Below are 14,229 nucleotides of genomic sequence, written 5' to 3' on the forward strand. Positions count from 1 at the left end.
GGGTGAATTGAGCAGAACCAGAACATTGTACACAGTAACAGCAACATGGTATGATGATCAACAGTGACAGAGTCAGCTCTTCTCAGCAAAACAGTGATCCAAGACAATTTCAATAGATTTGGGATAAAAAATGACATCCATATTCAGAGAGAGAGCTATGGAGACTGAATGTAAATTAAACATCCTATTTTCACTTTTTTTGTTGTTTTTTCCTTACTTATGTTTTTTTTTCCCCTTTAGTTCACAATATAACTAATGTGAAAATTTATTTAAAATGATTGTATCTATATAACCTATAAAGGATTTTCTATTGTCTTGGGGAGGGAAGGAGAAAAAAAATTGGAACTCAAAATCTTTTTTTTTAATTAAAGCTTTTTATTTTCAAAACATATGCATGGATAATTTTTCAATATTGACCCTTGCAAAACCTTGTGTTCCAAATTCCTCCCCCTTCTCTTCACCCCCTCCCCAGAAGACAAGTAATGCAATATATGTTAAACGTGAAATTCTTCTATACATATTTCTAAATTATCGTGCTGCATAAGAAAAATCAGATCAAAAAGGAAAAAATGAGAAAGAAAATAAAATGCAAGCAAATAACAACAAAAAGAGTGAAAATACTATGTTGTGATCTATACTCGTCTAAATCATCTCATTGTTAAAGAGAGCCATGTCCATCAGAATTGATTCTGATATAATCTTGTTGTTGCCGTGTATAATCTCCTGATTCTACTCACTTCACTCAGCATCAGTTCTTGTAAGTCTCTCCAGGTCTCTCTGAAATCCTCCTGCTGATCGTTTCTTACAGAACAATAATATCCCATAACATTCATATACCACAATTTATTCAACCATTCCCCACTTGATGAGCATCCACTCAGTTTCCAGTTTCTCGCCACTACACAAATGGCTCAGTAGAAGCCCAGTACAAGAAACACTGCTGATCAAAGAGTATGCACAGTTTGATAACCCTTTGGATATAGGAATTTAAAATCTTACAAAAATGAATGTTGAAAACTATCTTTACATGTAATTGGGGGAAATACTATTAAGTTTAAAAAAAAAAAAAACCATTTACAGCCTCAAAAATAAATATGTTCTACTTATCTGGAGCCACTGGCTGATATAGCAGATAGAGTGCTGGTCCTGGAGTCAAGAAGACTCATCTTCATGAGTCCAAATTCAGCCTCAGATACTTGCCGATTATATAATGCTGCTCAAGTCACATAACCCTGTCTGCCTCCGTTTCCTTATCTGTCAAATGAGATAGAGAAGAAAATGGCAAACCATTCCCAAATGGGTTCACAAAGTCTCAAACACAACTGAACAGTAATCTCTCTCTCATCTATCTAATTACTTCTATCTTTCTATCTACTACCAACTATCACTATCTCTCTATCTATTATCTATTATCTATCACTACCTACTATCTCTACTAACTACTATCTCTCTCTTTATTACTAGCCACTGTCTCTATCTACTGTCTGCTATCTATCACTAGCTACTTTCTATTTACATCTCTACTATCTATCTGTCTACTATCTCTCTATCTACTATCTACTATCTACCACTAGCTATTATCTCTATCTACTATCTATCACTATCTACTATCTATTTACTATCTCTCTTTATCTACTCTCTACTATCTCTCACTATCTACTATCTATCTCTATCTACTATCTGTCTCTTTCTCTACTATCTATCACTAGTTACTATCTCTATCTACCATTTCTCTACTACCTATCTCTATCTATTATTTCTCTATCACTAGCTACTATCTCTCTACTATCTATCTCTATCTACTATCTCTCTTTATCTACTATCTATCACAAGCTACTATCTATCTACTATCTCTCTCTTTATCGATTACTTTCATCTTTCTTTACTATCTATCGCTCTCCATCTCTTATCTCTCTCTACTATCTATCTATCTAACTGTTCGTCTGTCTGTCTATCTGTGGCTACCTGTCTCGGGTTAGCTTTCCTGAAAACGCCAAGAGAAGAGGCCGTCAGCTTCAGGAAAGACGAGCTTTTAGTAGGTAAACATTTTTTTTATGTCAGGTTTACTGCTTCTTGTCCTGCCCTGGGGGAAAAACATGTCATTGTTAATCAGACTAAATCTCGGCAGTTACTCCTGGTTTCCAAGGTGTGCAATAAAAAGCCATGGGAAAATCCTTGGGTGCTCAAGAGCATTTGTGAGCTGGGGCCCAGTTTCTCGCCAGTATCTTCCTTTCTTGCCCCTACCCTCATTTCCTCCTCTCAAAATGGGGATTTCAAGCTTCTTCCTGCCCACCCGACCCCATGCTCATGGCCGGTTGCATTTCCTCAGTTAAGGAAGGAGTGAGCCAACACTCCATCCTCCCAAAGCCGCGCCACCGCTTGGGACTGTTCCCCAAGGACTAGGGGACAATACAAGACAATGCCGGCATTCACATCAGTGCGGCCATTAGTGCCCGCTTTGTTCCCTCTGACAAAAGCCCAGCTCATCAAAATGTACTGGGGAGCAACTCAAGCAAAGTGGCCGCAAAGGATTGACCAGCTACTGTCCCAGATGCATGAAAAGCCCTTTAACAATTCAGAGCGTGTTTCTTCTTCACCCGTTTAAGTTCAGGCAAAGGTCTCCTTTGTTCAAAGACTGGCATGGGAGAAAACATGGGACCCAGTTTGGAACTGAAAGGTGAAATTCGGCTGGAGCTCCGCTGTCACCCAAGAGCCTCTGGCAGCCGATTACAGGCCTCTGTTAATTGCAAACCTTCAAAAATAGTTCCCACCCGGGGTCCCACGTGTCTGGAAGCCATTTCCTCCTCACGTCCGGCTCAGAGAATCCCTCTCTTTATTTAAGGCACAGCTCGAAAACCTAAGAAAGTAAAAATGTATCTGGGAGAAGGGAACAAATATTTATTAAGTGCCTGCTGTATACCTGATTGTGCTAAGCATTTTACAAATGACACCCTTGGGAGATAGATGCCATTATTATCCCATTTTAAGTGGAAGGAACTGAGGCAGACAAGGCCCAGGGTCACACAACTAGCAAGTGTCTGAGGGACCTTTTTGAGGAGTTAGAAGTAGTTGTATAACGATGTAAAATAGTTAATCCAGAGGGAGAACAAGTATCTCTTCAGATCCTTGATATTTTCAGAGACTACTAAAGAAATTAATAAGAAAAAAATAAATAAGAAAAAAAAAAAGAGGTCACGGTGAGCAAATTGCCATTATGAAGATTCATGGTTTTTATACAGAATCCTTTTTGTTCTTTCTATGTGTATGGAAATGTTCATTTTTGGTGTTTAAACTCACACACACACACACACACACACACACATACAACACACACATATATATGATAAACAAAATATAATTAAAAGAGAGAAAGCACCAGAATTAAGAGGCTTCCTCTAGAAGAGGGGATTTTAAGTAGGACTTAAAGGAAGCCAAGGAAGTCAGTAGGCAGACAGGGAGGGAGAGGATTTGCAGGATGGACTCCCAGACAGAGAGAATGTCCAGAGCATTCTCCAGCTGAGAGATGGAGGGTCTGGTTGGTGGAACATCAGTTGAAGACTACTGGGGAGTAAGGTGTGAGAAGACGGGGAAGGTAGGAAAGGAGAGAGAAAGAAGGGCTTTGAATGCCAAACAGAACAGTTTGTATTTGCTCCTGGAGGCAGTTGGGAGCTACTGGAGTTTATTAAGTAATGGAGTTTTATTAAGTAATAAAATGGAGTTTGTTAAGTAATGTATTAAGTACAAATAAGTAGTCCATATGCTTAGTGTTTTAGGGTAGAGGGCTGGGGCAGGTGGACCCACCATCAGCAACAGTGCAGGTGTGAGGTGATAAGGACCTTACATCTGGGGGAGGAGCCGTGTCAGAGCAGGGTCTGTATTCAAGAAATGCTGCTAAGGCGAAGTCACCAAAGACCAATAGTACATCCTCATAGCAAAGACAAGATGGATGGTTGTGTGGGGACTAAAGAGTTTTGTGGATTCCCAGAGTGCACCAGGGGCCAGTCTGTTTAGGACTCTAAAATCTAAAGTGAAGAATTGATCCTACAGGATTTACCAAGAAGTCACTAGAATTGGTGACTCTGAGGAGGCTCATGGTCAGTTCTTGAGTTCAATAGACTGAAGGGACACTGATTAGCTGCAATATCCCAGGGAAGTGGCAATGAGACAATGAACTGAGGTGACAGCTTTGGGTGTGGAGAGACAGGGATAGACTGAGAGACATTTTTAAGGTTAAAAAAAAGTAAGATTCAGCAACTGTTTGGAGAGGAAGAGTGAGGAGTGCTGGGTAATAACGCTGAGATTGTGAATGTGGGACATCAGGTGGACACTGGGTCCTTTGGTAGCAATAGGGAAATTAGGGAGAGGGGGAGGGTTCGGGAGAAAAGGAAATGAGTTCAGTTTTAGACCTAGTGAATTTTATATGGCTTCGGGCCAAGCCGTTCGAGATGTCTATTAGTCAATTAATGATGCTTGAGACTAAAGCTCAGTCCAAGGAGAAAGAGTGTGGATATGTAGATCTGGGAGTTATTGGGATAGAAATGGTGATTAAATTTGTGGGAGGAGAGGGGAGGGGAATGGAGAGAGAGAGAGAGAGAGAGAGAGAGAGAGAGAGAGAGACAAAAGGAGGGAGGGAGGGAGGGAAATGAAAGAATGAAGAGAGCAAGACAGAGAGAGAAAATGGAGAGAGAGATAAGACAGACAGACTCACACAAACAGAGAGAGAGAGAGAGAGAGAGAGAAAAGATCTGTGACAGATCCTTGAGGGACTTCCACAGTGAAGAGCCAGATGATGCCCCACTAAAGGAAGCTGAGAAAGAGGTGTCAGAAAGGGAGGTTGAGGAATAAAGGAATGTCATTTAAAAAACCCAGGCGACGGCCAAAACGCAGGAAAGGATGATGAGCGTCAGAAGCAGCAGCGAGAGAGGGGGTGTGAGGACTGAGAAAGGACCATCATAATCGGGATCACTTTGGGGAGATGGTTTCAGCTGAGTGATGTGGTCCAAAGCCACAAATGCAGGGAGTGAGCACAGCCAATTCCTTCTGGGATTCCCTTGAGGAAGGGAAGGAGAGATCCGGGATAACAGCTAATGGGACAGGAGAGTCTAATGAAGATTGGTTAAGGATGGGGGAGATTCAGAAAGCAGGGAAGGGATGAGTGGATGGGGGGCAGTTGAAGATGAGCGGGGTAGAGAAGGAAAGATGGGAGCATCTCCTGTAGCCAGAAGAGGGGACAAGGCTGTCCATGAGAAGGGAGCTGGCTTTGGCCAGGAGAAAAGCCGGCTCTCAGTCAGACTGGAGGAAGGGAGAGAAGGAGCTGAGATCAGGGCTTTTGCAATGACTCATCCCTCTACAATTCTCTCCTCCTCGACGTGGAAGGGTATAAGGCCCTTTGAGCTGCCAAAAGGTGCTTCCAAAAGGGCAGTTTCATTGATTTCTGCTAATTCCAGGCGGGGCCAGAGATGCTGGTACTTTGTACTTTAATGTTTAGGCTAAGCCTGATAATACAGGACTTAAAGACTGTTTTCTAGAAAAGCTTTCCTTCTCCTTCCTTCCTAATGAATGGCCTTTGCTGCCAGGACAAGGCTTTCGAAATATTTGCTCAGCTAGGTATTGCAGCGGCCGGGGCGCTGGCCTTGGAATCAGGGATACTGGGCCCTAACCAAATCCCAGACCCATGTTCTCTCTGGAGGATCCTGGGAAGGTCGCTCAGTCCCTCCCAAACTCGATTTCTGGGGCTTCTTTTGCACAATGTGGAAGCCAAGTGGGCTTGTGATAAAGAGCAAATGAATCCTGCTAAAGCTAAATGTTGATGCTTTAAAAACATGCTGAAGATCTGAAATAATCACAATTTTGGTGGAAGATGGCACACAGACCTGTGGTTTCAGCTCTATTGAGAATTTCCTGATTGAAAAATCTGATAGATGAGATCATTTGTAATTTATAATTTAGAAAGTCAACTAGGAAGTCCCCAGAAGGTGAGGACTCAAGTCTTCCTGACTCCATTCTCCAAACCATATAATTATTATGTCAGTGATAATAATAAATACATGTCAACAGCAATAATAAACACATGTTACCATAGTTCAGCTTAACATGGATGTTATAAGGAAATGTCTCTGGTCATTAGAAAATAAAGTTACTGAATTTATAAGCTGGGTGCTTTCTGGTGAAACCTTTGAACTGGGAAACAAATACAATACTCTAGAGTGAAGATAAAAAAAACCTGGAGAATAAAGTTGATTATTCAGAAATATCTCTATATCAGCTTTAAGTATGAAGTAATAATAACTAACATTTCCGTAGTGCTTACTAGATGCCTATTAATGGGCCAAATGCTTTTTATAAATATTGTCTTATTCAATTCTCACAAACTGGGAGGCAGGTACATTATTATCCTTATTTTCTAGAAGGGGAAACTGAGGCACATAAAAATTAAGAGACTAACCCAGGATCACACTAGGAACTATCTAAGGTGAGATTTGCACTCAGATGTTCCTGACTCCAGGCCCAGGCAAATAACTGCCCCCAATTCAGGAATCTCATAAAAACACCAAAGGCCAAATTAACACTTGGACAATAAGCCCAGAAGACTCTAAGCAAACTGCCATGGCAGGATCCCACGGACCCCAATTTTTGAAGATCTTGGGGCTGGCAAAGTTTTCTATAATGGACTGCTTTGAATGCAACTGTGGATGTTCTAAATGGTTCCAGTGAATGGTGATATCTGAGGAATATCAAGGTTTGAACTCGGTTGCTTTTTGAAGAAGTCATTCCCCCAGTCTGCCTCAATTTCCTCATCTGTAAAAAAAAGTCTGTAATGGAGAAAGACATGGCAAACGATTCTAATATATTTGCCAAGAATTGTGGGATGATCGGTCGTGATCTCTGTTCTCAGCAATGATCCAATGATTCAAGTGTACTTATACTTGTATTTATGATGAAAGTACTTACAGCATTAACAATTGCCAAATCTCTTGTTCCAATTTTTCACCTCTTACCCCCACCCCCTCCCCCAGATGGAAGGATGACCAGTAGATTATCAACATTTATCAAACCCGTGTTCGAAATTTTTCTCCCAATGAGCGTCCTTTCCAATGGGAGATGATAAAGATCTCTGTCCGGAGTACTTATGATGAAAAATACTATACATACCCAGAGAAAGAATAGATTTTGTCTGAATATAGACTGAAGTTACTTTTTTTTTTTTTTTTGCCTTAGAGGGGTTTTTTTTTTGGGGGGGGGAATATCTATGTTTTCTTTTGCAAACTGACTTTGAGGAAAATGTTTTGCACAGCTTCACACGTATGTACTTTCTCAATGGGAAGAGAGGGGAGGAAGGGAGAGAATCTGGATCTCAAAGATTTTCAAACAAATGTTTTAAAAAATTGTTTTCCACGTAACTGTGGAAAATAAAAAATATTAAGAAATAAAAATCAACTTTAAAAGTGTAGAGGAAGGTGGTCCATGACTGAAAACACTGAGGCAGAGGCAGGGATTTGTGGATTGCAAGTCTGGTGTGAGCCAATAGTGTGTTATGGCAACCTAGAAAATTACTGCAATCTCAGGTTGTGTAACAGATGCCCAGTGTCCGGGACTAAGGAGTCGATAATGCTGCCATATCTGCCTTGGGCAGGCCACATAGGGAAATAAAGCTTGCATTCAGGATTCAACATAATCAGGAGAGGGTGGTCCGAAGGAGGAAGACCAGGATGGTGAAAGGTTTTAAGATTAGGCCATATGAGGATTAATGGTAGAAACTGGGAATATTTTGCCCGAAGAGGAGATTTAGGAGCTGACAGCTGGCTCCAAGTACTCAAATAGCTATTGCAAGAATTGCATCAGGTTTGTTGTTGTCCACAGAGGGCAGAAGGAAAAGCAAGGGCCGGTCGTGTCACAGAGGCAAGTTTGGGATTGAGATCTCGAAAAACTGCCTAAAAATTAGGTCTATGAGGCAAGTCCTTTCTCCTAGAGCAAAGGGGAAGTGTGTGGGGATAGTCTTTTATTTCTTTGCTCAAAATGAATCTTCAATTCTTGCTCAGCTTGGAATTATAGTGGCCACTCAAAAGCCCCCTCACTGCTCTTAGGATCAAATCCGAAATGCTGTGTTGGCATTCAAAGCCCTCCACAACTGGCTCTCTCCTACATTTCCTGTCACCCTACACCTTAGGCCTTGGTCCTGGCCATCCCACAGACAAGACACCGGGCATTTTCTCTGACAAGGCCCGGCTTTGACCTGCTGCATTTCCTGGTTCACCCTTCTTAATCAGCCGGGCAGCCTCCTGCTTCTGGTGGCTCACCATGTCATACTTTGCATGGATGCCCAATGAGCGTTAGCTGCAGCTCAGTACTCCAAAACTCAATTTGCCAGCCTCAGTTTCCCCAAGAAGCAGGGATCACAGATAAGCATCCTCGTGCCTGGCTTCTGTCTCAGTGATTGCCTGTGACATGGAGGGGATTCATATTTAGATCGAGGTTGGACTGAAGGTCTCTGAGGTCCCCTCCAGCTGAAATCCTGTGATCCTAGATCTGGGCAGAGAGAAACTGGGGTGAATAAGCGATTAAATTACTCAACTCCTATTTTTTTTAACTCATTAAATTAGCAGCTTTTACCCAATTCATCTAACTAGAGAAGGCTCTTCATGACCCCATTTGGGGGTTTCTTGGCAAAGATACTGGAGCGGTTTGCCCTTTCCTTCTCCAGCTCATCTGACAGATTTGGAAACTGAGGTAACAAGGGTTAAGTGACTTGCCCAGGGTCACACAGGTGATGAGTATCTCAGCACAGATTTGAACTCACCAAGATGAGTCTGCCTGACTCCAGACCTGGCATTCTACCCATTATGATGCCATCTAGCTGCCCACAGTTTTCGTGCAAAGGAAATCAAAAGTGAAGGGGAAAAAATGAAACTTTGAACTATAATTAAAATTCCACTTCATCATTTGCAATTTATACCAAGCCCATATTACAAATATGGTATGCATGGGTAACGGGAGCCTGTCTGGGGACCATCCTTAGCCCATGTGTGCATTTGTAAGCCTTCTTGGGGACTTTCATGGATCACTCAAAATATCTCCCACCTTCTGCCAATCTGACGCTTCAGAGGGAGGCTTGGTGAACTACCAAACTCTCATTTTACTTTTTATTTATTTATTTATTTTTTCCTGAGGCAGTTGGGGTTAAGTGACTTGCCCAGGGTCACACAGACAGGAAGTGTTAATATTTGAACTCAGGTCCTCCTGACGGCAGGGCTGGTGCTCTACCCACTGTACCATCCAGGTGCCCCCAACCTCTCACTGTAGAACATGAATTTATATTCTGTTTCACTGAGTGGTGATTTGGTACCGACTTTTCTCAAAACCATTTGCATTTCAGGAAGCACAAAACTGAGAGCAGTGTAGGCTACCTACCTCAATCCCACTCTAGAATCAGTGTGTTTTGTGTTTGACCTTAATTGTCGGGCCATCTCCTCTTCCCAAGGGCCTGGAATCCGCTCCCTCTCTAACTCCACCTCATAGAAACTCTCGAATCCCGTCTTCTCCAAAATTCTGTCCTGGTCCCCAGCTCCTGCCGTCCTCCCCTCTCCAGCTCTGGTGACTCGAACTTCTCTGTATTCTCTTCAGATGTATTCTGAGTCTACTTATTTATACAGAGGTCCTTATCATCTCCCATTGAAAAGGACGCTCGTTGGGAGAAAATTTTCGAACACGGGTTTGATAAATGTTGATAATCTACTGGTCATCCTGCCATTTAGGGGAGGGGGTGGGGGGGTAAGAGGTGAAAAATTGGAACAAGAGGTTTGGCAATTGTTAATGCTGTAAAGTTACCCATACATATAACCTGTAGGCTATTAAAGGCTATTAAATAAAAAAAATTAAAAAAAAAAAAAAGATAACTCTCTGCATGTGTTTGGGAAAATAAAATACAATTTTTTAAAAAGCCCAGCTAGCTCATTATGAGACGGTTCTGTTTCTTCCCTTGCCATCTCCAGCGGCAAATACATAATAAGAAGTTCTTAATGGAGGCTTTTGGACTGGGGTTCTATTCCCCCACATTTAGTTCCATCGTGACTAAATATTAACTGGAAAATGTTTCTATTCATGGAGTCAGAATATTTGTACACATGCCTTAATTTAAAGGGAAGGCCCAACCCAGGCAGTGAGAGGGTGGGAACCCAAAGGCAATTAGTCACCAGAAACTCAGAAATGCCAAGAAAGGAGGCTCAAGTTCAAGGGGAGGGATGGCTGGGAGCCGCTCTTCTGCTCACCTGGGGGCCTTTCGTGACTGAACTGGGCTCCCTTTTTCCTCCTTGTAAGTCCACGGGAGTCATCGAGCTTCAGCAATTTATTAAAAATAGTCCTCCAGGACTCGTCCTCTTAATGAGTCACCAGAATTGTACCGCTGCTGATATGTAGGCCACTCTCCCCACGCCTAATTATACAGCACCAGATAGGAAAGCAGAATAAAAAGTGGGTGGCTCTGCAGGCAGCCCAGCTCGGTGGGGGAGGCGCCAGCTCTGGACCCAAAGGGCTTCTGGGCCTGTGGCTCACGGTCCTGATGGCCCCTCTGGGCCTCATCTCATCCGTCCCCATCCTTCCCAGTCTCAGGGTTTCCTCCTCAGGGCCCTGGCTCTATCACCCTGCTTCCCAGGACTCCAGAATGACCAGAGCCAAAGAGACGCCTTTTGCTGATGTTCTGTCATTTTAGAAAGCCCAACTCGAGGGAGAGGAGCTTTTCTAGGGAGGAAGGGACGGGTTCTAGGGGATGCCCCCTTCCACGGGATGGAGTCGTTTCTGGGGAAGGGCCAATTAGATCATTAGAACCAGGAGCATCAAAATGCTGGCAAAGTACTGTTGGCTCCCCTGGGCCTAAGGTGCTGGGCACTAGACCCGAGTGCCCTGATTGGCTCCTGCTGATGGGCACGCCCTGGGCCTACCTGGTTCCCAGAGAAGCCTGAGCTGGGCAGGGTCAGGAGGGAGGCTGGCAGTGACTCATTTGCCCCGAGTCAAGCCCCTTTCCCAGACTGGGTGGGTGACCGCCAGCTGATACCTCCTCCTCCGGCTAAGGAACCCAGAGGAATTCTACCTTAAAAAGGGAACCACCTGCTGAGTCACTGAGGAGGCAGCATGGCGGGCCAGGGAAGAGCGACCTTGAGTCACAGGTTATCCCAGGCCCTGGGGGGAATGGAGGCGTTTCCTCCCTCTTGCCTCATCCTGGCACCCTCAGCTCCAGGCTCTGCCCAGGGAGATTACCTCAGACCCCACTTTTGGTGCTAGCACCTGGGTTCCCATGGGAACTTTTACTGGGGCTTAGGAAGGAGAGTGAACATACTAGAACTATTTAGGAGTAGAGGGGGGCAGCCCCCAAAAGCAGAGAACGTCCCCTCCTGGAGACCCTGACCCTTTCCTGCCATGCTGTCTCCATTTGGTCCTGCTTCTCCAAGCCTAAAACCCCAGATCCATGTTGGCTCCTATAAGCCTAGAACCCCAGATCCATGCTGGCTTTAGAACCTGCCCAGACCCAAGTTTTTAGTCTGTTTTCTGGCCATCTCTCTCCCTCCCTCCCTCCCTCTCTGTCTCTGTCTCTGTCTCAAATTTCTCTCTGTGTCTCTGTGTCTCTGTCTCTTTGTCTCTCTCTCAGGCCTACCATGGACTCTCCCTCCTCTTCTCCTCTCCCATTTTTTCTCTCTCTGTGTCTTCCCTCACTCCTGGGAAGCTTCTTGAGGGCAAGGGCTTCCTTGCTTTTATCTGTATTCTCAGCACTGTGCTAGCCACATTGTAAGCCCTGAATAAACACTTTATCTCCTGGAAAACAAAGAAATCTTATCTTACCTTCAGTATATCTGTAGCCTCATTATCTTGGGTCCTCTTCCTTCCAGGCCAATCATAACCAACCATGCAACTGCCCTCTATGCCCATCGCTATCAATTTTCCCCAAGGGTCTGCCCAACCATTTGAGGTGAGGGTCTTTCTCTATTTCACTTAGCTTTACGAGTACCATCAACACACAGGAGCCAGCAAGACCCTTGTACAAATCCAGCCATACTAGGGGTGGGATGCTGAGCGAGTCTCTCAGTTGCTGCCTGCCTCAGTTTCTGCATCTGTAAAATGGGGATGATAAGAGCATTCAGCTCAGAGGATCATTGGAAGGATCGGGCAAACTCAAGCAAGCTAATGCTCATAAAGTGCTTTGTAAACCTCGGGCACTATGTGAATGGAGCTACCCTTTTTTCTCACAGCTGGGTCTCCCGACACAATTGGCCCACTTCCACTATTAGTCCGGCTCTCTTTGACACCTTTCATACAGCTTCCTTTACTCCTGCTCCTTGTTGCTAAAATACTGTGGCTTGTTTATACGCTAAGTCCTTTTTGTTGTTTTACATCAGATAAAATCCTCATTTCCTGTCAATGGCTGCAACAAATACCAAGAGTTGAAAATGGATTTTGTCCAACTGGGCACTTCCCCTGCAGTCAACATGTTGCACAAGGCAACTTGTCTATCTTTGTTGTTTCTCAACCATGTCCGACTCTCCATGACCCCATTTGGGGTTTTCTTGGTTGGCCGTGTCCTTTTCTAGCACATTTAAGAGATGAGGAAACTGAGGCACACAGGGTGAATTGACTGGCCCAGGGTCACCCAGCTAGGAAGTGTCTGAGGCTGGATTTGAACTCAGGAAGTCGAGTCTTCCTGATTTCCAGACTGGCAGTCTGTCCACAATGGCACCCCATCTTTTGGCAGGTGGTCTTGGTGGGTTTCCGTAGCAGAGAGTTTCCTTAACTTTCACCCAACCCACATGAGCCTGTGAGCCTCCTGGATTAGTCTTCAAATGATCAGCATTTAATCCTTTACCAAGATTGAAGTCTTGGGCCCTTGATTTATGCCAGTCAGTGCCAGAGTTAGGGCAGCCTCGAATGGCTGGTAAAATAGTGGGGACTGCTTCAAGCACTGAAGGAAAACTTTGGTGAAGGCAAAGTAAAAATTATCTTTCATAAATTCTGAGTGTTTGTCTTGTTGGGTCTAGTTTAATAGAACCTTAGCTTTGTACAATTAAACTCTCATTAATGCAATTGAAAGGGACCTCAAAGAACATCTAGTCTATGTTCTTATTTTACAGAGCAGGAAACTGAGGCCACAGAGTCTCAGTGTGTGCCCAAAGTCATACCAGTTATGAGACAGTACGAGAAATGTTTCCAGTTGGGTTCAAGCTGGTCTCAAATTTTTTGCAGGGTGAAATTAAAAGATCCAAGATTTTTCTTAACTGAGTTCATCAACCTGACACTGGGACTAGATTCTGCTGATGTCGGAAGTCCCACATGAGGAAATTCCTTCTCCCGGTGAAGGTTGGCACCTTCTCAGAAATGTGAAGTCTTGGAGAGTTGTCTGAGGGTACTGAGAGGTTGAGTGCCTTGCCCAGGGTCCCCAGGTCACTACATCTTAGAGGCTGGGGCATAAATGCTCCATGGGGTGAGGTTCTCTGTGACTCTCCTTGGGGTGAGAATGTTACAGGTAAGTAACTCTGTGAGTTGGAAAATCAACAAAAGAAGAACAAAATTAGAAGTTGGCTATATCTCTTTCACCACATGAATAGACAATGTAGAATTGTCCAAATAAGAAACTCCTCCGGAGTCTTCTAAGACAAAAGTAAGCGGGCTGGGGATGGCCTAGGGGGTTGTAGATGACCTTTACTTCTTTTGCATCTGCCCATCCTCTAAAAGCTCCATAGCACCTGCCTCAGCCTTCACAGCCTGCTCAAAGCCGCCCCCTCTGCCGTGGGAAGTCCTCAGATCCTTGAGGGAGACCTCCCCCTGACTCAGCAGTGAGCCTGAGGCCTGCTGGTTACCCCCGGCCTGTCTGCTGAGATGGTTTCATCAGGCCTGGCCATACACATCAGCTTCTCGGAGCCACAATATTACATCATATATTCATAGAAATATATTATCTATATGAACCATTTGTGTTTGACCAACATCCTTTCCTAATAGGTGGCTATAGGTTATGAACAAACAATTGACAAAAGAATCTCATACAGACACATAAAGGAACGAGCCATGTCACTACTAATTAGAGATGGTGAAATCAAAATCCAAACATCCCGAGATTTCACCTCCCACGTTACAGTTTGGCAAAAATGACAGTATGGCAGTAATGAACGTGGAGGGACGGGGCGCCGTGGGCAGACAGGTCCCCGGTAAGTCTTTGTGCTTTTGGAACCATTTAGGAAAGCAAATTGT

Source organism: Sarcophilus harrisii, chromosome 4 (assembly GCF_902635505.1).
Source record: "Sarcophilus harrisii chromosome 4, mSarHar1.11, whole genome shotgun sequence".
NCBI lineage: Eukaryota > Metazoa > Chordata > Mammalia > Dasyuromorphia > Dasyuridae > Sarcophilus > Sarcophilus harrisii.